Below are 23,016 nucleotides of genomic sequence, written 5' to 3'. Positions count from 1 at the left end.
AAAAAGAAAAGAAATATACACTGAATATATTTTTGTAAATCTTTGGACCCTAGTGATCAATCAAACAATACTCACTGATAAAGAAAGCTTCTAGGCATTCCGTATTATTTAGCTTTTTCTAGAACTCAGTAAGAAGTCCTGTGTCTACATGTGGCATCAGTTCCCAGAGTTAGATTCAGAATTCTACAACAAAAAGAGACTTACGTAGTTCATCTAGAGTAGCTGCTTCATTACAAATTAGGCAACAAAGATCAAAATGACTTAACAGTTGTCAAACACCTTGTTATAGAAGAACCAGGACTCAAATCCAGGCTTTCTGACTCATAAATTAATAGCATCTTTAGAAAAATTACAATCTTTGAGAGGTGTGGATCTAACTTCTTTCTCTCATTTATCTTCTTAACTACATATCTAAAAATTAGCCATGTGGCCTTGAACTTTATCTAGAGCTTTTTCCAAAACATCATAGTCTCCTAGTAAGAACATACTGGCTTTTTGAGGAGGAAAGAAAATAAATATGTACCCAAGCATAAGGAATCTGCAATTTATCCAGCAGTATCAATTTATATAAATATTTTTGATAGAGACAAATAAGCATTTTATTTGGTCATTATCATTATCATATAAAGTAACTAGAAATCAGAGCTCTTTGAAGAAGATGGTTATAAAAAAAAATACTCTTGAATTTTAAAATGCCTCACATTTTTATTAACATCACACAGTAGATATGTGTCCATCTGTGGAATGGGAAGCATAGTTTCCTCCCTGAAGATCCTGGCAAAAGACATTCTTCTTTATAGATACTTATAGTCACAAATCAATGTGAATAATCACCTGGCAGGATAGATACCATGATCAGAAAGGGGATTTTCCCAGGGCGAGGCTCACACATTGCAATCTGGGTATGCTGACCCCTGTAGTTTCTCCAAATGTGGGAAACTCAACTGCATGATTTGTGGTAGTGGGGGGACTGCATTTGTGCTTCCCCTTGACAAAAAGAAAGAGAGGAAGGAGGAAAGGGAAAGAAAGAAAGAAAGAAAGAAAGAAAGAAAGAAAGAAAGAAAGAAAGAAAGAAGTCAATGTGAGAAATGCCCCCTTTGATTAATTCTTCCAAGACATCATCTCTGACTCTAAAAATTAACAACTGAAAAAATGGAAGGATAGTGTTGTTTTCCAGCCCATTTAAACCTCTTGCAATTTCTCTAAAATGATATCAATTCATAGTCCCTACTCTGGTGCTGAAAACAGTTATTAAATTGAATCCTGATCAGCCTCCATGCCTGTGCCTGTAAACTGAGTTAAATCAACCTCTCTGCTTTCAACAAGACAGCTGAAGACACGCTATTTCAAGTCTTGCCAGATCAGCTGTTATTTCAGACATGGTCTCATCCCTTCGGGACTGCCTTCTTAGCCTGCTTTGCTTACCTTTCAGTATGACTATGGAAACCAAAACTGGTAGCATAAGTTCTACAGAGACCTCCTCCACTCTTTCTAGACCCAAGTGTGTGAATGATAGCATTTGTGTGTAGAGAACGCTACTATGGGTAAACACAGTATTTTTCCCCCAAATTGTCAACATCTAAGCTTTTGAGATGAAGCAACAAAACACATCTGAAAACAGAATAGAATATTTAAAATCGGGACTTTCTCAGAAAACTGAGACTCTATGATCAGTCCCAACCTGTAGTCCTTTCCTCTGCCTGCAAGCCATAGGTGTCACTGCCATTCATTCTCTCTAGGTCTTCCCCCCTTTTGTAGACCTGGGATAGGCCCTGAGGCAGAGTTCACAGCTGGTCTTTTTGTCATGTTCTTCATTTAACACTAAGCAATTGGAATGAGGCTTCTGGCTTGGTTTTGCTCCTCTTGGGCTTTGGCAATCAGAGAGAGATAACAAATAGGGATCTCCAGCCAGTCTAACTTGCCATGCCACTGGCTCGCTGCAACCAGAGAACGTGAATATTCATATCAACTAAAGAGAGAAAAGCCACAAACCTCAACCGATACCTCTTCTGAGGAACTACTGTGCTATTCTTTTGGGAAATAATTCACACTTTATACTATTCTCTTGGGAAATAGCTCCACAGCCTAACAGAAGTCAGAAAACCATAACGACACCTCATGTCCTTGTTGGCCTTCCTAAAGAGCCAAAGCAGCAGAGAGCTTGAAGGCCATCTGCCTTCTGTAAACCCTAAAACTAGTGTGCTGCATATGTGTCATCAAAGGATCAATAAAGGACTGAGCACAGGAATGACTGAACTTTGGGGAATGATTAAAAACTATAGATGGAAATAACACACTCTTTCCTGGTGTCTGTACTTAGTTCTCCATGAGACTCAGATGTCAAGTGCCACAATCCAGAGCTGGGTTTCTCTAGAAGTAAAAGTTGATATTAATTCTCACCACAGAAAGAATGATAATGTTGTCACACAAACCCTTTTATGATTATAAAGACTACACTCTTTATTATGTCAGGAAGGCCAACTAGTACAGAATTAAAGAATGATTATAAAAGAATGGAGGTCAATAAGAGCTTCTGTGAAAATGTAAAAATCTGCTGGGGCAAATGAGAAAATGACAATTGTGGCAAAGACACAGCTGTCTTGTTGATCAAGAATACAATAGTCATGCCTGGCCTGTGGTGGCACAGTGGATATAGAGCATCAGCCAGGAACGCTGAGTTCAATACCCTGTGCCTGCCTAGTCAAGGCACGTATGAGAAGTAATTAATGGATAACTACAGTGAAGCAACTATGAGTTAATGTTTCTCTCTCTCTCTCTCTCCCTCTAAAAATCAATAAGTAAAATCTATTGAAAATAATAAAAAATTTAAAAAAAGAATACAGTAGTCACAACTTAAGCCTGGACCACCAGTGATTGTCACAGCTGTTGTTCATTGACCTCTTTTGTGAGCTGGGGCTGCCCCCAACATACATGAAAAAAATAATCATGGAAAATTTCCCTAACCTGGTGAGGGAAATAGACATACAAGTTCAGGACCCAGAAAGAGTCACAAACAAGATGAACACAGAAAGACCCACATCAAGACAAATCGTAATTAAATTGCAAAAGGTTCAAGACAAAGACAGGTTCTTAACAGCAGCAAGACAAAAGCAGTTAGTTGCTCCCATAATACTGTCAGCTGATTTCTCAACAGAAACTTTACAGGCTAGAAGAGGTTGACAAGAAATATTCAAAGTGATGAAAACCAAGATCCTACAACCAAGATTATTCTATCCAGCAAAACTATCATTTAGAATTAAAAGATATATAAAGAGCTTCCCAGACAAGAAAGAGCTAAAGGAGTTCATTTCATTACGACCAAAACAGTATACATGAAATGTTAAAGTGTCTTCTTTAAGAAGAAGAAAAAAAAGAGATAAGAATATGAACAATAAAATGGCAATAAATACATATCTAACAAAAATTTCACCTAAAAAACAAAATAAACAAACAGAACAAAAAACAGACTCATAGGTACAGAGAACATTTTGACAATTGCCAGACAAGAAGTGGTTGGGGGATGGGTGAAAAAGGTAAAAGGATTAAGAAGTACAAATTGGTTGTTACAGAATAGTGATGGGGATGTAAAGGACAGCATAGGGAATAGAGTCAATAATACTGTAATAACTGTGTATGGTGTCAGCGGGGTGCAAGATTTATTGGGATGATCAGGACTTAGTAAGTTATATAATGTCTAGTCACTGGGGATACACCTGAAACTAATATAACATTGTATGTCAACAGTAATTGAAAAATAAAAATAATTTTTAAAAATAAATAGAAAACTTGGTCTCTACAAAAAATAGTCTTCTATAATATTTGAGAATGAAGTTGAATGGTATAATAGCCTACCAGAGCATTGTAATGTTGATTCTGTCCTGATTTGATTTCACATTTTTTCTAGTTCTTATTAGTAAAAAAATAATAATAATAACTCTTTTAATGCATTCTATCCAAATTTATAAAGCAATTGTTTAATGTTGTAGGGACTACAACGATAAATGCAAAAGTTGTCAAGAAGCTTTGTTTATTAGAAAGATCAGATACAAAAAGAACTATACAAAAAGAAACACAGTGTGCTTTGTTTTTTAAAAGAGGTTCACACAAGACTTAGAATTCAGAGAGGGAAAGTGAGAGAAGGTTTGGTGAAGGAAGTATATCATTTGAGATGGACCTTAAAGAATCTGTGGGGCTTCAATAAGCACAAATAATGAGAGATAAAACTATAAGCAGATTAAGCAGAAGGAAGAATCAAGCAAATGGCTTAGAGGTGGGAAGTCTGAGGTATGGTCAAATGAGAGCAAGTTTGAACATGTTTGTGGTTACAGATACATTAGAAACACAGACCTCCCAGATCAGGGAATTCACTTGTTGTTTAGATGAGAATTCTAGATTGAATCCCCGGGAGGCCACTGGAGGTTTTTAAGTGTCTTTATATCTGCCCCAGGAATATATAGGTGATGAGTAATATTAGAAGAGATGTAACTGGTAGTTGGTGAAAAAGACAAAGAATTCTCTCATTGGTCAGGGGCCAGGTTAAGAAGGACAACACATGAAACCCACAGGGAGCTGACTCAGTGGGTAAACTAGAGACAAGATGTGCTAGAGTCTTACAGTGGCCCTGGAGGTGAGTCATTCCACAGAAAGGGTGATAAAGCTGTAAGGTAAAGGGACTGTGGTCAGAGGAGCACTTTTACTCTTCGAGCACTTAGAGGTGGTGTTGTTTTGAGAAATTCTGACGGCTGAGGTTTGATGAGGCTGGTAGTTGAGGAACTGGAGTCGAGATAAAGATCACTAAAGTGGAGGAAATTCTGCGAGGCTATAAACATGAATGTTGAAATCTCAGAGGATGGAATGGAAAGGTCAATGAAACAAGGACTAAAGCCACTGCAGAACATGAGTTAGTGGATATCAACAGAGAAAATGGTATACGTGGACTCAGCCTAGAAACAAGGGAGTATGTAGGACGGTGGAAATAGAAGAATGACTTACAACTGGCAGTAGGAATGAGCAGGCATGGTGATACACATGAACACGGAGAACATTCATTGATTACACTAGGGGAGAGAGATCTGGTGATTGGGAATATGGGTTGGAAAGAGACTTTTCACTGGCCACTCTGCTAAATTTTGAAATGTAAACCATGAAAATGTGGTACCTTTTGTAATTAATAAATGAAGTTTTTTTATGTATGCTGAACTGTAAGAAATGGCTTCAAATTGGCAAGGGCTTCAGAGCAATGGGTTTATCAAGGAAAAGTTCGTTTCCTTAGGCTGGGGTAAGGAAGGAGGGAGCTGCTCACAATAGAAAAGGTTCCCATAGGACAGGAGGTGGAAATGCTCACTTCCAGAAGGAATGGAAGTGAATAAAGATAATAGGAATGAAGAAAACAAGAAATTGTGAGGTAATCGGCAGTAGCTTATTAGTAACAGGGAAGATCTGATTTATTAGTTCCAGTTTCCGTTGAAATACTAGTATTCTAACCAAGCCTCTGCAAATTTGCCTTCCTAATGTCAAATTTTGTCTGTTCAAGGCATACAGCTTGGAAGGTCAAGCAAAAGCAAGTGGTGCAGTTGTTCTTTGCAACGGATTTTCTCACTGGCATTCTAAGTGAAAACAAAAGTGTGTTAGATTCCTTTTGCATAAATTTGTCTAATTTGGAGGGCATTACATAACATACAGAACTCATTATTTTCCAACTCCTCCTTACTTTTGATCTTCCTCTTATAGTCATCTTTGGTAACCACATTTTTAGACATAGACATATCTTCTATGGTAATTAAGATTACCCTTAGCCTTGCCTTACTATTTAAAACCAAAAATAAAATATCTTGGATTTAATATGAGCAGCATATGAAATGAAGAATTTATAAGAAATATGAAAACCAATTGTTCGTGGTATGATGTGCCTTTTTAAATTAAAACACATACACACTCAGTCAGCAAGGTGGATGTTAATTAAGCTACTAACTTTTGCATCCAGTATTGAATTTCCACATTTATTGTGTTCTCAGCATGTGGAAAACACTGAAAGAAGAGCTGTAAGAGGAAGTAGAATTCATGGAATTTGGGGTGTAGGTGACATTTTTTTCTAAAGATAAAGAACTTAGACTCTGAGGTCAGAGAACCCCAAATTATAATCCAAACTCTTCCATCTGGACCTATGTAATTACAACATGTTACTTAATCTCTGGGCCTCAGTTTTCTCATTGTCTGAGTCCGTCCTGCCTCCTCTAACGAAATACCACAGACTGAGTGGTCTATTAACAACATAAACATATTCCTCACAGTTCTGGAGGCTAGAGGTCAGAGATCAGAGTGCACACATGGTCAGGTTCTATGTCTGAGGAGGCCCTGCTTCCTGGTTTATAAACAGCCTCACATGTAACCTACATGGCAGAAGGAATAAGACAGCTTTCTAGGGGTTCTTTTATAAAGGAACTGATCCCACTCATGAGGGCTCTGCCCTTACTTATAACCTGATTACCTCTTGACAGCCCCACTGCCTAAGACTACCACTTTAGCTTTAGGATTCTAACATGTGAGTTTTAAGGGGACAAAAACATCCATACCATAGCAATCTGCTTTAATCAGATTATAAATATGAGATCATGCATATAAAAGTTTACTCAGTGCCTGGTACTTGACAGTGTTCAATAAATACTATTGGATGGGGATGATGATAGTGATGTACTTGGTGGAAATGATAAAAGTGGTGGAACTAGTTGAGGTGGTAAAGGTGGAGGTAGTGGAGGCAGAAGTGGTAGAAATGGTGATGAAGATAGTGATGGAGGTGATGATGGAGGAAGTGATCATGGGAGTGGTGATAGTGGCTGGAGGGAGAGGTGTAGAGATGCAGCTGTAGAGATGGTTCTGGTGGTGGGGGTACTGACAATGGAGGTGGTGGAGGTAGTGATAGTGGAGAGGGTGATGGAGAAGGTGGTGATGGTGGAAGTGATGATGGAAGTGGTAAGGTGGTGCTGGTTTTAATTATAATAATCATCGCCTTCTTCATCTTAACAGCAGCTTGTGTGCTAGCAATAGAATAGTATGTTCTAGACTTTTTAAACCTTTACCAACATGAGTTCATACAGTAATTTTTAGTTAGAATTGCTCTCTGTGTTATCCTCTCAGCTGTGATTTTCTATCAACTGTGATTTTCTATCAACTAACACTTCTGAAGAGGAACAGTATAGAATAACCAATGAGAGCAGGGCTCTAGTCTCTAATGCTGCGCAGGTCACTAAGGACAACAGAAATGCTGTATAAAGTATTAGAAGAAAGACTGTGTAGTAAGGGCCATAGAGAGATATGCCGAGTGTTAAGGAAGCAGTAAAAGTATAGATTTGTGCCTGAAGAAAACTGGGAAGGCTTCACTGTAATAGGCGGTGAATTGAGTCCAAAAAGTTTAAAAAAAAAAAAAAAAAAAAAAGGAAGGGACTAAAAAAGGCGCTGTTGCCACAGTTGGATCCACCTCCAGCCAAAGCTGCCGGAACCGTCCGCCTCACCTCCCACTCCCAGCCACCCACACCACGCAGCCCTGGAAGACCTTCCAGCAGCCCTGCACCTTCTAGCAAAGAGTAGAAGACGTCCGAGTTATCCAGAAACAGCATCCAACCAAAATCCCGCTGAGAGTAGAACGAAAGCAGGGTGAGAAGGAGCTTCCTGTTCTGGGTAAAACCGACTCTTGTACCTGATCATGTCAACGTGAGTGAACTCCTCAAGAGCTTTAAAAGGCACGTACAACTCAACGCCAGTCAAGTCTTCTTCCTGTTGGTGAATGGGCGCAGCATGGTGAGCATGTGCACAACGATTTTGGAAGTGCATGAAAGTGAGAAGGATGAAGGTGGATTCCTGTATATGGTATATGCCTCTTAGGAGACATTTAGAATAAAACTGTAGGTGTAAGACCAGAAAAAAAGTATCTGTTCTAGAATTTTTAAACCTTTACCAACATGAAAAAAAAGGAGGGTGGGGAGGAGCCATGTTATCAACTGAGATTGACCAGTTCGTCTAATCACAGACTATCAGAACAGGAGTGTTCCTACCTAGGAGTTTTAGAAAGTTGTTTCTCTACTTCAAGCAGAAAAACTGAGCTTTGGGAGACTATATTATTTAACCTAGGCTGTCTTGTTTTCAGATTTAGAAGTTTAAAAGTAAAATGCTTTGCATTCTAAGTTACCAATAAAAAAAGAAAAACCGGGGAAGGGTTTCCATGCAGAGGAGTGAAGGCACAGCGGTACACTGTACGTGAAGGAAAGAGTGAAGCCAAACAACAGTGTACACAGAGAGAGTGATGGAAATAGAAGTTGGAGCTACACGAAAATGGGCCTCGAACTTTCTGGTTTGGGCAGTGGAGAGCTGATCGCAGTTTTTAGGTAAGAAAGTCACTTTTGGCCTGACCTGTGGTGGCACAGTGGATAAAGCGTCGACCTGGAAATGCTAAGGTCGCCAGTTCGAAACCCTGGGCTTGCCTGGTCAAGGCACATATGGGAGTTGATGCTTCCAGCTCCTCCCCCCTTCTCTCTCTCTCTCTCTCTCTCTCTCTCTTTCTCTGTCTCTCTCTCACCCTCTCTCTCTCTCCTCTCTAAAAATGAATAAATAAATTTTAAAAAAATTTAAAAGAATACAAATTTATAAAAAAAAATAAAAATAAATAAAAAAAGAAAGTCACTTTTATGAAGAATGAATTAAAAAAGAAAAGGTCTGAAGAAAGACCAGTTAGAATATAGCTGAAGGTGCCCGGATGAGAGGACATAAGGGCTCACCCAGGCATTAGAGACAGAGAACCCATCTGGAAGATGGTGAGAAAACAGGAAAAGGGGAGTGGGTCTGGAGTAAGTTCTCCCACCTTCTCTGCATTTAGCCCGCCCTGATGTGGGAGATGTACTTGCCACACTAGTGATGAGCAGCTGAAATTGAGCCATGCGTGCAGAACACCATGACTTCAAAAGGAACACAGAACAAGAACTAGTACTTAGAGGCGTGTGGTCTCGAAACATCTTAAACACTCCCTGGTGGTATCTAGTTCTCCTTAACTTTTAAGGCAGGGGTCAGGAACCTATGGCTCACGAGCCAGATGTGGCTCTTTTCATGGCTGCATCTGGCTTGCAGACACATCTTTAATAGAAAAAAATAATAACATTAAAAATATAAAACATTCTCATGTGTTACAATCCATTCATTTCCTACCGCTCATGTTCATGGTTGCGGGTGGCTAGAGCCAATCACAGCTGTCCTCCGGGACAACACCAAATTTTTATTGGATAATGCGTAATGTACACGGGTCGTTGTATGGCTCTCACAGAATTACATTTTAAAATATGTGGCGTTCATGGCTCTCTCAGCCAAAAAGGTTCCCGACCTGTTTTAAGGAAAAGAAATGTAGACATCAAAATTTTTTCTAGTGTGTGTCTTTCTAATCAGCAGTTGAGTGGTTAAATAATGGTGGCTATGTTTTCCCAGTAAAAAATTCTTCAGGCCCTGGCCAGTTGGTTCAGTGGTAGAGCGTCAGCCTGGTGTGCGGGAGTCCTGGGTTCGATTCCTGGCCAGGGCACACAGGAGAGGCGCCCATCTGCTTCTCCACCCCTCCCCCTCTCCTTCCTCTCTGTCTCTCTCTTCCCCTCCCACAGCCAGGCTCCATTGGAGCAAAAGATGGCCCGGGCGCTGGGGATGGCTTCTTGGCCTCTGCCCCAGGTGCTAGAGTGGCTCTGGTTGCGACAGAGCGACGCCCCGGATGGGCAGAGCATCGCCCCCTGGTGGGCATGCCAGGTGGATCCCGGTCGGGCACATGCGGGAGTCTGTCTGACTGCCTCCTGGTTTCCAGCTTCAGAAAAATACAAAAAAAAAAAAAAAAAAATTTTTCAGGAAAAATCAGGAATCAAAAAAAAAATCAGGAATCATCATAACTGTTAATGTAAAAGAAACAGAATGTTAAATTTCCAAAGCTCCTTCCTAAATGTCACTGTTCTCTTCTAAATAATACTTTTGTGGGGGTTTTTTTGAACAAAAATCTTTCATTGGAAAATGTTCTAGCCCTGGCCAGGTAATTCAGTTGGTTAAAGTGTCCTCCCTCTATGCCAAGATTGTGGGTTAGATCCCCGGTCAGGGCACATACAGGAGTCAACCAATGAGAGCATAGATGAGGGAACACCAAATCAGTGTTCCTCTCTCTCTGTCTCCCTTCTTCTCTCTCTCTCTCTCTCTCTCCCTTCATCTCTCTCTCTTCCTTAATCTCTCTCTCTGAAATTGATAAATAAAAAGTAAAAAATAAAAGAGGAAAAAAGATCTGAAGAAAAAAATAACATTAAATTCATAGATAACATGAATTATGCAGGATTTTGCTGACAATTGGAAGGATTTGGCTCTACTCTTCAGTGAAATAAGAGCCACTTCAGGCTTACATTATCTCGATTTTTTTTAGAGAGAATTTTTATGAGTTTATTTGAGCTAAACTGATGTCATGCCAAGAAGCAAAATCTCAAATGCTCCCCATGATCTCAGTTTTTGAAGACTTATGCTTGTTGTTCTGCTGGGAACAGAATGTGTGGGAACAAGGGTAAAAGCATCTATGATTATTTCTTTAAAACAGATTCTGCAGAGTGGAAACTGGAACCTAAGTGTTTGCTTAGGTTCTTTCAGACTGCACTCCCATCGGTGGTACTAAAGAATGTGTGGGAGGAAAGGTTAGCAGAGAAACCTGGGTAGTTCAAGTTCAAAACCTGTTTTCTCCCTTTATGAAAATAACTGGCTCCACCTCAGATTTTAATCAATTTCCAGGACATGATTATCATTTTTGCTCAAGGTCAGCCATGAAACGGGAAAGCATGAACTGCCAATTAAGAGTTAGGAGAATTAAGAATTTCTTCTCTCGCCTGACCAGGCGGTGGCACAGTGGATAGATCGTTGGACTGGGATACGGAGGACCCAGGTTCAAGACTCCAAGCTCTCCAACTTGAGAGCTGGCTCATCTGGTTTGAGCAAAGCTCACCAGCTTGGACCCAAGATCACTGGCTCAAGCAAGGGGTTACTCAGTCTGTTGTAGCTCCACGGTCAAGGCACATATGAGAAAGCAATCGATGAACAACTAAGGTGTCGCAACAAAAAACTAATGATTGATGCTTCTCATCTCTCTTCATTCCTGTCTGTCCCTACCTATCTCTTTCTCTGACTCTCTCTCTCTGTCTCTGTAAAAAATAAATAAATAAATATTCTCTTATTTATTAAGCACTTTTGCGCACCTACTGTGTGCCAGGCACTGAGAACACAGCAGTAACACTGACCCATGCTATGCCATTACTTCAAGAAGCAAATAATCTGAGGAGATTTTTAATAACGCTTTATGCATGTACAGTGATTTTTTACCATAAGTACAGATGCTGTATAAAAAGAAAAATAAGGGTGTTAGGATTTTAAGGCAACTGTTTAGTGTGTGGTCAGGGAAAATCCATTACTCCTTCTTCAAAAGGATCTTACTTCATTTCCAGGTGAGAGAACAGTGAAAAGCAAAGGCTAGAGACAAGAATGAGAAGAAAAGCTACCTAACTGAAAGGAGTCTAGAGCAACTGAAACATTGAGATTGGTAGTGGGGAAAGAGAAGAGGAGGGTACAGGAGTGGTCTAAGCTAAAACAACGACTAGTAAGGACCCAGGTAACCCATGGTTTATGCCATATGAAGGATTTAGTAGGTTTTGCAATGGGAGGCTATTAAATGGTTTCAACCAAGAGTCAAACAGATTAAACTTTTCAGATACTTTTTATTTTTTTAATATATAATTTTAGTAATAATTGACATATATCATTGTATTAGTTTCAGGTGTATGACATAATGATTTGATATTTGTATATACTGCAAAACAATCACCAAAATAAGTCTGGTTAACATCCGCCACGATGCATAGATATTCTTAATAAGCTAAAATAAAATTAATTGACCTTAATCTCAATGTGCTTAGCTATGTAAAAGTTAATCTTAAATGATTTATTGACCAAATATCGACCATTTTGCTTGCCTGACAGTTGTCAAATGTTATTTTCAAGATATGGTTAATACAAGCATGGGTAATTAGAATTGTTATTTACATTGAGAGACATTGAAATAAAAAGTACTTAGAAATTTCTCAGAAATATCACACAATGTTATGCTTGATTGCACTTATAGAAAACATACAGTTGCATTTTCAATTTACACTTAGAAATGACAGTCAACATTTTCACAAATCATTTGCCAATGAAAATAAAACCTCTAAGAAGAATTTTTTTCTGTAGGGTGGATATTGCACTCACATAAGAATTTAGCTGACAAAAATTAGCCAACAAAAAAGAATGGGGGGGGGCATGACCAGATGGTGGCATAGTGGATAGAGCATTGGACTGGAATGCTGAGGACCCAGGTTCAAAACTCCAAGGTCGCCAGTTTGAGCGCAGGCTCCTCTGGTTTGGGCAAAGTTCACCAGCTTGAACCCAAGGTCACTGGCTTGAGCAAGAGGTCACTCGGTCTGCTGTAGCCCCCCGGTCAAGGCACATATGAGAAAGCAATTACTGAGAAACTAAGGTGCCACAACAAAGAATTGATGCTTCTCATCTCTGTCCCTCTCTCTGTCTCTGTCACAAAAACAAAACAAAAAACCCGAGGTCACCAGCATGAGCGTGAGCTCATCTGGCTCGAGCACAGGCTCACTAGCTTGAGCACGAGGTCACTGGTTTGAAAGTGGTATGTTCGCCCAAAAGCCACTGGCTTGAAGCCCAGGGTCAGTGACTTGAGCCCAAGGTCACAAATTTGAGCAGGGATCACTGGCTTTGCTGGAGCCCCCTGGTCAAGGCACATATGAGAAAGCAATCAATGAACAACTAAGGAGTCACAACAAAGAGTTGATGTTTCTCATCTCTCTCCCTTCCTGTCTCTCCTTATCGGCCCTTCTTTCCGTCTCCCTCTCTGTCTCTCTGGCTAAATAAATAAATCAATAAAATTGGAGGGATAAATGACAGAAACAACTGTCCAGGGAGTTATTAGTTGCCAGGTTCGTGAGAAATGCGCTGGAATTCCCAGGAAGCCAGCCCCACTTAGCTCACCGATGGCCATACACCTATTAAAATTACATTAGAAGGACCATTATTAAGTCTCTTCTCTTCCTGAAAAATAATAAATATATTCTGCTCCCATAGGATGCATAATTTTGCACCATTGTTAGTAGCTATTACCACAATTTATCTCTCCAGTCATCCACCCATTCCATTTTTTATAAGTCTAAACATGGCTTTGTACACATCTAAAAATGCCATTCCAGCCTGACCTGTGGTGGCACAGTGGATAAAGCATCGACCTGGAAATGCTGAGGTCACCGGTTCAAACCCTGGGCTTGCCTGGTCAAGGCACATATGGGAGTTGATGCTTCCTGCTCCTCCCCCCTTCTCTCTCTCTCTCTCCTCTCAAAATGAATAAATAAAAAAAATAAATAAATAAAAATGTCATTCCCAGTTACACTTCAAAAGGCAAAAGTTAGTTAAGATTATCTCACTTTGCTTATCTTGTTCCAACAGTAAAAAGATTTATCTTTCTTAATAGTATTCACTTTTTACATCATCTTATATGCAAGATTATAAAGATACAGTGCCAAATAAGAAAAAATATCTAAGAGGCTTGAAACTAAATAAGTCTAAGTTGTTTTCTATTAAATGGGATTGCACAATATAGCTTTCTTTTTTATTCAATATATATCTAGCATTTATATTTGTCAGTCATTGTTCCAAAATGCTCTATGAATATTCAGAGATGCTCTATAAATATTAACACATCAAATATTATGGGACGTTATACTTCTGATTTATGGCAGACTTAAGTTTACCATAGCTTTTTTTTGAGAGTAAGAGAATGAGGCAGCAAGGGGGGCAGGGGGGGGGGGAGTAGCATTTTCTCGTAGTTGCTTTCACTTTAGTTGTGCATTGATTGTTCTCATATGACCTCAGGCCCTGACCGGATACCTCGGTTGGCTAGAACATCGTGTTGAAGCACAGAGGTTGTCAGTTCGACGACCTCCGGTCAGGGCACGTACAGGAACAGATCAATGTTCCTGTCATCTCTGTCTTTCTCCTTTCCTCTCTCTCTCAAATCAATAAAATAAAATTTTTAAAAAAAAAGAATTAAACTTCAGGCTCAAGCCAAACCAGCTCCCCTTTTTCAAACCAGCAACCTTTGGTATTGTGTGGATAATCCCTTGCTCAAGCCAGTGACCTCAGCATTCAGGATCAATGATGTTTTATCCACTGAACCACCACTGGGCAGGCTGCCATAGCTTCTTCTTTTTTTCTTTTTAATTAATTTTAATGGGGTGACATTGATAAATCAGGGTACATATGTTCAGAGAAAACATCTCTAGGTTATTTTGACATTTGATTATGCTGCATTCCCATCACTCAAAGTCCAATTATTTTCCGTTACCTTCTAACTGGTTTTCTTTGTGACCCTTCCCTCCCCCAACCCCCTCCCACTCCTTCCCCCCCCCCACCCTATAACCCCCACACTCTTGTCCATGTCTCTGAGTCTCATTTTTATGTCCCATCTATGTATGGAATCATATAGTTCTTCGTTTTTTCTGATTTACTTATTTCCCTCAGTATAATGTTATCAAGGTCCATCATGTTATTGTAAATGATCCGATGTCATCATTTCTTATGCCATAGCTTCTTAAAGTGAAGATATCCTGGTGCAAGATCTCAAGCTAGTTCTGAGAACCTGAGAAGAAATTTAGCACAGTGAAGTCCAATATTAGGCGAAAACCATATAGAGATATGTTGAAGAAGAAAAATTTTTTCCTCTACTCTCTTATGTTCTTTCATTGAGGGCCTATAAATTAAAGTGACAAAAGACAGATTAGAAAGAAAAGACAGATTTTTATTTAATTACATAGAGTTAACAGAAAAATATGACTCAAGAAGGCAGTTAGAATTTGAGGCTTATGTACTAATAGGGGAAGGGAAGGAAGAGAAAAGCACTTATGAATTACTTTTAGGAAAGAGAAATGGACTCTTAGGAAAATAGATGAGAGATATAATAGTTTTTTGACAATGTCTGTTTAAATGTGGTGACATGTATTTTCTCTGGTGATAAAGGTCACTCTTCTCTGGTTGCAGAAACTCTTGGGAAGTGCACTTATGACCACTGAGTTGTTTGTCAGGCTCTGCTTTTAGGTAGATAAAGGACTTCAAAAAAAAAATGCCTATTCTGAAATGCCCCCAGCTCAAGATAATTTTATGCCCCGGTGTTGAATTTTGGACCCCTTCAGAAGGAACCAGGGATAAAGAAGACTGCCCTTGACTCCCATCCTAGTGGCTATTCAGGCTCTGGGTTAACTCTGAGGGTGGACATCTGCACTGGAATGGAATAATGATGGATACTCTCAGACCCCAACATACTCCCAGAGGTCTGGTCACACTGGCCTGGAAGTGTCAGAAATGTGCCTAATTCCAGGTTTGCACTTAGGCCAACCTCAGGGAAAAGACCAGCACTGGCGGAACCTTACTCCCTAAAATATTCCTTGAGGTGGGCATGCGGTTAACAATGTCATGTAGAATGAATCTGCCCAGGAGCCTGGCTCTTTCAACAGTACAGATTTTTTTTAAATCCCTGCTAGTCTACCTTAGTGGGAAACTCCCATGGTTCTCCTCATCATCATTTAGAGAGCATTTACTAGGTTCCAGATAGAATATGCTATTTAGTGGCATCCTCCTTGTGATCGTTGAGGAAACTGAGACACAGAAATGTTTTGTGACTTTTTCAAGGTGAAATGGCTGGTCAGTGGCATAGTCCATATTCGTACCTATTTAGTTTGACTCCAAAATTCAAGCTTTTAACAAACATGAATTGTGTTTCTACACAATGCTAACCTTCTTCCTTGAAATTTCTTTTTATTTAAAGCATAACAAATGGTTTCAAGAAACTTTTATTAATAGTATTAATGTGACACTATTATAACAAATCAGTCTTGCTAATAATATCAATCTCTTGACTCATTCTAATATAATCAATTCTTCAGATCTGGTCATTTTTTTCTGCCCTAAAATTATATCTAAAGTGGAATAACACTGTATCCATTATATGTTGGTAATTCTGACCCTTGATTCATAGTTTCAGTTCCTTTTTAGTCTGCCCTTCAATACATATAACCTGTCTCAGATTCCAGTGTCTCATGCTTATTGTCACTCAGTGCAGGGTTGGTGGCCTTAATCAACATGCCACAGTATCTTCATTAAGATCATTCAAAAGTTTGACTTACTCCTACAAACATCTTCCCTGAAGAAATTCGTAATTATATTAGTGTTAATGAATATACTCATGATCTCTCTAAAGCAGAGGTTCATTTGGGGAAGAAATGGAAGTTAGAGTTTGAATAGTTTTCTAGCTTCCTAGATTGTTAGAGCTAGATACAGTCTAAGTTTAGATTATTCTAACAATTCTCCACCATAATTGGACCTGGTCTCTGACAGTTTCAGGGGGTTTAAAGACCCCCCCAAATCCTACCCAAGGACCATGTTCTCCTGCCTCCAATTTGGTTACCATATTGACTTTCAGCAACTACTGACTGATCAAGAAAAGTACTGGATCATTTTGTGAAAAGCATTGTTATATGCAATCAACAACACATTCTTGTTGGACGCATACCATCTGCCAGGAACCATGCTAGTCACAGTGGATACAAAGAGAACTCAGGTGCAATCTCCACTTTCAAGTTTCCATCAGCGAAGGAAGCATGAAGGCAGAGAAAGACATGACAGTTCAGGTGTGTACCAAATGCCCAGGAGAAGTCAGGAAACGTTTTACAGCACAGGAGATGTTTGAGTTACTTCTTGGAAAATGCGTCAGTGTGTAGCAGCCATGCACTGGACCACTGGTAAATTTTAAATTGGCCAATTAAAGGCCCTGGCCAGTTAACTCAGCAGATTAGAGTATTGTCCCACAGCACCAAGGTTGAGGGTTCCCTCTTCAGTCTGGCACATAAGGGAAGCAACCAATGAAAGCACAACCAAGTAGAACAATGAATGCTTCTCTCTCTCTCTCCCCATCCCTCTCCCCTCTCCCTTCCTCTCTATAGAGTCAATCAATAAAAAAAAAAAGTTTACAAAATTGGCTGATTAGAATTTGGTCCATTCTTTTTAAGAGCTACTTGAAAGCCTCATGATATTTCACTGGGGGGTGGCAAAAGTAAGAGTCTTACTTTCAAAATTTTATTTCGGGTCTTATCAAAGCATGTCTAGATTTGTGGTTTCAACCTATGTTCTCTGATCCCAAATAAGACCGGAAGCTACGTCCTTACACAGCTTGACTGGCATTCTATGTGGTAGTGCAACCACAGCACACAGACGCCAGGGGGCAATGCAGTTTCACCAAATTATAGGAAAGGCTCTGGGTCTCATTTTGACTAAAAGTACCATATTTACAACATCCTGGTGTAAAGATGAAAAACATACTTAATAAAAAGAAAAGTCTGCTAATGGAGGGGAGGGTGTTATAAATCCTTCCTTTTAAAGCTTCCTGAATTGCTGTCAACATTGCCTTTTAGCATCTGTGCACAGCTGAACGTTTTGCAATATTCCTTACAAAACAGTTACTTTTCATTTTTTCTTGGTGCAAATTGCCTGATGGTTCCAGTCCTCTACCTAACAAATGGTCGTTCTAACCAACCCCCAGACAATCTGAATCGTACAGTTGGGACTCTGCTGTGGCCTCCGCCCAACCGTGAGCTCCCCTCCCTCCGTGCCCATTCAGCCAACCCAGCTGTACCTTGGCTGCAGTTGTGGTTCCCTTTAAGGAATTCCAGTCGGGCTGTGTTTTGTTTCCCATTCGACAGCGCCAGGTGTCTGCCCTCTCTCAACCCCCAAGGATGAGAGATCAAAGGTGTACCTACATCTGCCTCCTGGGCAGCTCTTTAATCTGTTACATGTTCAAAAGGGACAAGTGCAGTATTGTGCACTTAGAAAGAGAGGATAAATCGGAGATGGAGAAATGGGCAAAGTCCCAGAGTGTGTGCTCTCACTAAAATGACGCGAAACATGTCTGTCTACCGAGCCGCCCTGCCATTTGAGAATATTTTCATTTAAAAGAGCAGGGATATTACAGATAAATGGCAATCTTTTTTTTCTCTCTGATTGGGGCTCTACTAAATTCATTTAATGAAATATTGTACACAGACTCATTTGGTGTTAAGTGGAAATATAATCAGACCAAAAAAAATAGGTTTTTAGTTATAAAACAGAAATTATAAGGACATTTATAGATACTTAGGCTTATCTCTTTCACAACAAAAATGACATACTGAAAACTTTTTTTTTTTTTTAATTTTTTTAATTTTAGCCGGAAAAGAAGGGAGACAGAGAGAGAGAGACAGGAACATCGAACTGTTCCTATCCCTGACCAGGGTTCAAATCCGCAACCTCTGTGCTTCCAGATGATGTCCTAACCAATCGAGCTATCCAGCCAAGGCGACATACTGAAAACTTAAAGAATTAGAGCAGAAAATTTTTAAGAAAGATTGTTTCCAATAGATTATCTACTTTCCACATGCACAGGACTAATTAAGTGGGGAAAATGCATTTCTAAAAAGAGTAGAATACAAATTAGGTATGAAGAAAACAGTTCTGGGGGTAGTGAGTATGAAGGGAACAGAATCTACCTAGACACCAGCATTCAGGCGTGCACCTGGGCCTTCCTCCTTTGGGTGAAGGGGCACAGTAGGAAAAAGCTCACAATCTAGTTAAAAAATTATTTTTAAACTTAAACTGAGGAATAATTTAAACAACTTGAGCACCCACAGCTTTCTTTAGAGGCTCAGGAAAGCTCCCTGATTTTCATGAAAGTCATAAATCTGAGCAGGCACTGATTGTTTTTCTCTCTCTGCACTCCTGTGCCCACGCATACCCAGAAGCGACCTTTCGCTTCCTCTTCTCTGCACCAAGGATTACAAAAAGGAACTTGACCAACTTCAGTTGTGCCTGCGCAGACAATAGCAAGGCTGGAACAGTGGCCTCATAAGCACATCCTATTGTCCTTCCCAGTTACAATGGCTTTGAATCCAAATGTTCACAGTATGTGAAAGAAGAATTGTGGCACAGTTACTAAAGGCTGTGGTAAGGAGAAAGTCCTTATCAGCTGCATCAAATATTTCATTCATCTAGTTAGCAAATATTTATTCAGCACTTACCTTATCCAGACACACTGCTGGACTCTGGGAATTCAGTGACGATCAAAGAGTCCTGCTCTCTGTTCATGGAGTTTACAGTCTAGAGGTAGAGACTGGCATTAATGAAATGATCACAGAGATCGTTGCTCTAAAAGAAGGAAATACAGTTCTTGTGGGAGAATCGACTGTAACGATGAAACTAATCTAGAAAGTCGGGGAGAACTTCATGAGAAAATCCTTGTAAACTAAAAGCTGAAAGATGAAGAGTGAGGAAATGTTCATGTTCATGTTCATGTTAATATTAATATCGTGCCAATATTCAGAAAACCGAAAGAATGGTGTGGCTGGAGTACAGAAAGCTAAGAGATTACATGCAGGGTAAGGTCAGAGAATTTAAGCACAGGTAACTGTTTCAGTTATTATCACTTATAAAATGTATTACCCCAAAGTATAATTCACCAGCTTAAAAACAACGACCAACTGCTTTATTATAATTTATGATTGTATGGGTCAAGAATTTAGGCAGGGTTCAACTGAGTGATTCTTCTGTTCTACATTCAGCTAGAGGTTGGTCTGGTTTAGGGGGTCCAGGATGGCATTATACACATGCCTGGAACCTTGGTTTTAATATCTGGGAGTGTAAGCTCAGCTGAGATTGTTGAACAGAGCACCTACAAGTGGCACCTCCAGCACTGTATCTTCACGACTTCTTTTTTTTTAATTTTTATTTATTCATTTTAGAGAGGAGAGGGAGAGACAGAGAGAGAGAGAGAGGAGAGACAGAGAGAGAGAAAGGGGGGAGGAGCTGGAAGCATCAACTCCCATATGTGCCTTGACCAGGCAAGCCCAGGGTTTCGAACTGGCGACCTCAGCATTTCCAGGTCAACGCTTTATCCACTGCGCCACCACGGGTCAATCACGACTTCTTACATGTCAGCTCAGGCCTTCCAGGGATAGTGTTCCAAAAACAAGAAGTCTAAAGGTCTGGGCACAAATACAGGCAGACCATCACTTCCAATATACTGGTCGAAACAGTCACAAAGCCCTCCCAGATCAAGGAGAATGACAGAGACGCCACCTCTCAATTGAAACAGTTTCAATTAATTTGCAGCTGCTTTTAGTCAGCTATGATTCACCCTCTGTGCACAAATTATTTAGATTCCTCTGTAAAGCAAAATATACTCTCTCTCTCCTTTGAAAGCCCTCTGAAAATTTTATCTCTTTATGACGTGAAGTTCAAGTTTGAGATTCAGGTTCTTAACCATCTAAGTAAGGTGCAGGTGCTGATGAAGTTCCCTTGATATAGTTCTTTAGTACAGTTTCTCTCAATATGAAGGTTTGCAAACTAAAACAAAAACACACCCAGCACATATTGATGATACAGAGATGAGATTGACACAATGAGTACTCTGATTCAAGGAGTGGAGGTGGGGAGGGGGACAGAACAATATAATCACTGGTCCATAACAACTCTGACATTCATATGTTGCCAGTTCCTGAACTGAAGATCCCAGTGCCACACCCCAGGACTGATTCTCTGCAGCTCTTGTCTCCACCTTCCAAACTCTTGGTTGTACCTTCTGAGTTCTTCTGTTTGCATAATGTCTTAGTAAGCTCAGGCTTGCATAACAAAATACCATAGACGGGGTGGCTTAAACAAGAGATAGTTATTTCTCCCAATTCCGAAGACTGCAAGGCTGAAATGAGGGTGCCACCATGGTCATGTTGTGATGAGGACTCTCTTCTTAGCTTGCAGAAAGTCGCCTTCTCACTTTGTGCTCACAGGGTGCTTCTTCAGTGCATACATGTGGAGAGAACAGCATCTTTCTCTTCCTCTTATAAGGGAACTAATCCCATCATGGTGGTCCCATCTGCATGACATTATCAAACTTTATTAGATCCCAAAGGCCCCATCTCCAAATACCATCACATTGGGGATTAATTAGGACCTCAACATATGAATGGTGCGGGGCACAATTTAGTCCAGTGATCCCCAACTTTTTTTGGGCCACGGACCGGTTTAATGTCAAAAAATATTTTCACGGACCAGCCCTTAGAGTAGGACAGATAAATGCACAAAATAAAATTATGCAACCGGCATAAAAAACTGTGGTATTTTTAAATGTAATTGTTGAACTTACAATATTTATTGGGCTAAGTTAAAGGAGGAACAAGCATGTCCTCATTATTCAGGCTGTATTTAAATTTGTTATTCTGACAACATTTCATGTTATTTATTCTTTCTCTGCAGACCGGTACCAAATGGCCCACAGACCAGTACCGGTCCGCAGCCCAGGGGTTGGGGACCACTGATTTAGTCCATTGTACATAAAAAATAGCATTTGCAACTGAATCTTCTCAGCCTGTTTCCTGACTTGGGGGCTTTAAAAACTCTCATCTTGCCCTGGCCGGTTGGCTCAGCGGTAGAGCGTCGGCCTAGCGTGCGGAGGACCCGGGTTCGATTCCCGGCCAGGGCACACAGGAGAAGCGCCCATTTGCTTCTCCACCCCTCCGCCGCGCTTTCCTCTCTGTCTCTCTCGTCCCCTCCCGCAGCCAAGGCTCCACTGGAGCAAAGATGGCCCAGGCGCTGGGGATGGCTCTGTGGCCTCTGCCCCAGGCGCTAGAGTGGCTCTGGTCGCAAAATGGCGACGCCCAGGATGGGCAGAGCATCGCCCCTGGTGGGCGTGCCGGGTGGATCCCGGTCGGGCGCATGCGGGAGTCTGTCTGACTGTCTCTCCCTGTTTCCAGCTTCAGAAAAATGGAAAAAAAAAAAAAAAACTCTCATCTTGAACTACCTCTGCCCATTTCTGTCAAAGCTGATAATGTGTTCACTGATATACTTCTCTTAAAATCTTTGTGGGCTTCCTATGCAACTTATTAAACTTCACTCCATTGGACAAAACACACATCCACATTTCTCCTCAATATGGGTCCTTCTTTGGCCTAGGCTCAGAGTCAGGCTTCTGTGGGAAAAAACATCCTTAGGATTCTTAGAAGACCTTTTGTCTCTTTACAAAGCTTATGAGGCACACACTTAAATCTTTCTAAAAGTCATATAAAAGTCTTACAGCCACATCCTTAAGATGGTTTTCATCTTTAGTCAATTGCTTACTTTGAGAGACTTTTGTCTTTAAAAAGGCTAGAAATATGAAACTTTTTACTTTTCCCTTTAAACTAACAAGTACAAGCTTTATATATCCTCTAAACTTTGCTTGAAAACTGAACAGTTCTTTTTTCACTCATCTTTATCTATATTTTATTATAGGCTATATTTATTTAAAAACTGATTGGCACTTTAAACATTCTGCTTGGAAATCTTCTCACTAAAAGCTAAGAATTCGCTAAGTATTTTTTCTATTTCCCATGTTACTACAGGTGGTAATGTTGACAAAGTTTCCACTACTACATCAGAAAAGTTGCATTTTCTTCCAATTTTCAAGAAAATGTATTTCCTGTCCTCCAAGTTTATATTTATTGATTGATTTTTGAGAGAGAGAGAGAAAAAAGAGAAAGTGAGAGAAAGAAACATTAATTTGTTGTTCCACTTATTTGTTCACTCATTAGTTGATTCTTGTGTGTGCCCTGGCTAAGGACAGAACCTACAACTTTTGTGTAGCAGGACAACATTCTAACCAACTGAACTACGCAGGCAGGGTTTGTCCTCCATGCTTTCATTGACAGTTTCCTAGGCCTTCTAGCTTCTTCCCTCAGCTGATGTGGGTTATCAGAATGTCTACATTTGGACTCTCCACCATAGCAGTCTCAGGACCTATAACCTGGTGTCTCAGGGTTCCAAAAGAGAGTGATTCAACAGACAGGGGAAGAGACTGTCTGTTTCATAAGA

General features: G+C 40.1%; 1 protein-coding gene, 1 non-coding gene and 1 pseudogene across 7 annotated transcripts in view; all 3 read left to right on the top strand.

Moving 5' to 3' along the window:
• Positions 1 to 23,016, top strand: part of DLGAP1 (DLG associated protein 1) — a 986,787-nt gene that overhangs the window by 838,906 nt on the left and 124,865 nt on the right. The window lies entirely within an intron of this gene.
• On the top strand, positions 827 to 991 carry LOC136315847 (U1 spliceosomal RNA). The gene has a single exon (XR_010727626.1). It is a non-coding gene; the product is annotated as a U1 spliceosomal RNA (small nuclear RNA).
• Positions 6,868 to 7,902, top strand: LOC136315601 (microtubule-associated proteins 1A/1B light chain 3B pseudogene; annotated as a pseudogene).

Source organism: Saccopteryx bilineata, chromosome 11 (genome assembly GCF_036850765.1).
Source record: "Saccopteryx bilineata isolate mSacBil1 chromosome 11, mSacBil1_pri_phased_curated, whole genome shotgun sequence".
Lineage (NCBI taxonomy): Eukaryota > Metazoa > Chordata > Mammalia > Chiroptera > Emballonuridae > Saccopteryx > Saccopteryx bilineata.
This window is presented reverse-complemented; position numbering and strand designations above follow the sequence as displayed.